The sequence below is a fragment of the Arachis hypogaea genome, chromosome 16 (genome assembly GCF_003086295.3).
Source record: "Arachis hypogaea cultivar Tifrunner chromosome 16, arahy.Tifrunner.gnm2.J5K5, whole genome shotgun sequence".
NCBI lineage: Eukaryota > Viridiplantae > Streptophyta > Magnoliopsida > Fabales > Fabaceae > Arachis > Arachis hypogaea.
Window position 1 is genome coordinate 67715305 of NC_092051.1, and position 3257 is coordinate 67718561.

General features: G+C 42.5%; 1 non-coding gene across 1 annotated transcript; it reads left to right on the forward strand.

Moving 5' to 3' along the window:
• Positions 1-1875: 1875 nt before the first annotated feature.
• Positions 1876-1979, forward strand: LOC112761836 (small nucleolar RNA R71). The gene has a single exon (XR_003182210.1). It is a non-coding gene; the product is annotated as a small nucleolar RNA R71 (small nucleolar RNA).
• The last annotated feature ends 1278 nt before the right edge of the window (positions 1980-3257 follow it).

Genomic DNA, 3257 nt, shown 5'->3' on the forward strand with positions numbered 1-3257 from the left:
TTTGTCGCTTTTGATGCTTCTCTGCTCTTGGCGACTTCTTCTTCTAAGTGCATTTTGTTGTTGTCTTCACATGCCTCTGGTGGTTTAGGTTCCTCCAGCTTCTCCTTGAGCTGTGATGATTGCTGTTTGCCTTGTTCATCATTCAGTGGGGTTTTCGGATGCGTTGGTGGTGCCTCAGTGCTTGTTTCCTCTGTCAGAATCTCATTATGATCATTGCTTGGTTCTTTATTTTCTTGGTCTGCTTCTTGGGAGAGTTTGAAGACATTGAAGCTGAGTTGTTCATCATGGATCCTCAATATTAGCTCCCCTCGCTCCACATCTATGAGTGCTCGGTCTGTAGCTAGGAATGGTCTTCCCAATATGATCGGGTGAGTGTGACTCTCCTCCATGTCCAAGATGACAAAGTCTGTTGGGAGGTAGTATTTCCTAACCTTTAACAACATATTTTCCACCACCCCTATTGCTTGTTTTTGAGTTTTGTCAGCCAGCCTGATGACCACATCTGTGGGCAATATCTCATTGATCTGTAGTCTCTTCACTAGGGCTAAGGGCATTAAGTTGATGCTTGCTTCCAAATCGCAGAGTGCTCTATCAAACATTGTTTCTCCTATGGCACAAGGGACATGAAAACTCCCTTGATCTTTTCTTTTCGTAGGCAACTGCGGTTGAATGAGGGCACTGCACCCCTTGTTCATCACTATAGTCTGGCCTCCCTTGAGTGAGCTTTTCCTAGGAAGAAGCTCCTTCATATACTTGATATATGCAGGCATTTGTTGGATAGTCTTGATGAATGGTATGTTCACATGCAAAGATGCAAACAAGTCATGAAATCTTGAGTATATTCTCTTCTCCACAGCACCATTGAGTAGTTGTGGAAAAGGTGCATAAAGTCTCAGCAGCTCCTGTTTTGATATTTCTGGTTCTTGGTATTCTTTTTCCTCCTTCTCTGTTTAGGTATCTTCAAGCTGTTCTGACAGCTTGCTTGGCTTGTCCTCAGTCTCCTTATCACTTATAGTGACCATCTTGCAATCTTCCCATCTTACTTTCTTTGTTTCACCTCTCGGATTCTTCTCTGTGTCACTTGGGAATCCATCTGTGGGTTTGGGAATTTGCTCAGAGAGATATCCTACTTGAGATTCCAACCTCTTGATTGTGTCTCCTTGATTCTTGAAACTTGCTCGCACTTCCTCCTTGAACACCTTGTTGTCTTGGATATCCTTGCATATGCCTTCAAGTAGATTTTCAATCCTTGAGATTCTTTCATCAAATGATGATAGGTCAGGTTGAGGAGGGTTGTTCTGGCCTTGATATGAATGTGGAGAGGAGTTGTTATTGGGATGTTGATATGGTCTAGAGGTGAAGTGTTGGTGGGCTGCATTGTTTGGATTTGGGCGCCTTTAATCAAGGCTTTGGTCTTGTTGATTTCCCCACCCAAAGTTTAGGTGATTCCTCCATCCAGGGTTGTAATTCTTGGAGTATGGATCATGGTTCTGTCTAGGTGAATTTCCAATGTAGTTGGCTTGCTCCTGACTACCCTCTGCTTCTTCATTCACTCCATCTTGGGTTGTTGATGAAGTGGAGATTGGTGCTACTTGGTTTCTCTCCATCTTCTTGGTGAGGTCAGCCAGCTGCTGGGTAATGAGCTTGTTTTGGGCCAACAGAGCATCTACATTGTTTAGCTCCATTACTCCTCTTGTGTTCCCTCTTTCGGAAGCATAGAAGTAGTCGTTCTCTGCTACTGTTTCAATGACATGTATAGCCTCCTCAATGGTTTTCTTCTTGTTCAAAGATCCTCCGGATGAATGGTCTACGGCCTTCTTTGACTCATAAGAGAGCCCTTCATAGAAAATGTGCAGCTGCACCCATTCGTTGAACATGTCAGGTGGACACCTCCTTGTCAGGTCCTTAAACCTCTCCCATGCCTCATATAGAGTCTCACCATCTTGTTGCCTGAAGGTTTGGACCTCAGCTCTCAGCCTATTGATTCTTTGAGGAGGGTAAAATCTTGCTAAGAATTTGTTCACCACGTCTTCCCAAGTTGTCAAGCTTTCCCGTGGGAAGGATTCCAGCCACTTGGCTGCCTTATCCCTGAGTGAGAATGGAAATAAGAGCAGTCTATAGGCATCAGGATGAACACCATTAGACTTCACTGTGTCACATATTCTCAGGAAGGTGGTTAAATGTTGATTTGGGTCCTCTTAGAAACTTCCTCCGAACGAACAGTTGTTCTGCACAAGGGTGATGAGCTGTGGCTTTAGTTCAAAATTGTTGGCATGGATGGTTGGCTTTTGAATGCTACTTCCACAGTTTCCTGGGTTTGGATTGATGTAGGAGCCTAAAACTCTTCTATCCTCCCTAGCATGATTTGCTCGACCTCTTCCGCCATGGTTGTGAGCCTCTTCTTCATGATGGTTTTCCATGTTTTCTTCCATGTTTGGTTCAAAGTATTCCTCAAAGTGTTCCTCCTCTTCTTCACCACCTACTACACGTTTTTCTCTTGCCTCCCTCCTTAGTCTAAGGAAGGTTCTCTCAGGTTCAGAATCAAAGGAAGTTGAAGCCCCGCTTCTTCTCCCTGTCATACAACCAACAAGTACAAGCAAAGAGAATAGGTGCAGAAAGTATATCTGTCAGAATTACTGTTAGTGTGAGTGATGCAATATATCAAACAGTTAGTGAGTTAGTGCGATGAAGTGTAAATAACAAAGAAAAAGTAGGGGGAAGGGAAGAAATTAACTAAAGCAGGAAGTAAATAACTCAAACAGAAATTTAAATCAAACAAAAATAAAATGCTCAATCTAGTTATCGTCCAATCTAATCATTGTTGATGCACAATCAATCCCCGGCAACGGCGCCATAAACTTGATGTACGGAAAACTTGTCTCATAACAAATTTCCTTCGGCATGTGTACCGAATTTGTCGTCAAGTAAAAACTCACAATAGAGTGAGGTCGAATCCCATAAGGATTGATTGATCAAGCAACTTTAATTAGAGGAATGTTCTAGTTGAGCGAATCAGAAATTGAGTTGAGAATTGCAGAAAATTAAATGGTGGGAAAGTAAATGGCAGAAAGTAAATTGCAGAATCTTAAATGGGAATGGGGGAATTGCTCATAAATGTAAATGACAGAAATTAAAGAGAATGGGTAAGATCAGAAATGGGGAGTTCATTGGACTTAGGAGATGTTGCATTCTCCGGATCAATCTCATTTTCATCTCTTCCTCAATCAATGCACTCATTGATCTCCTTGGCAATCTTA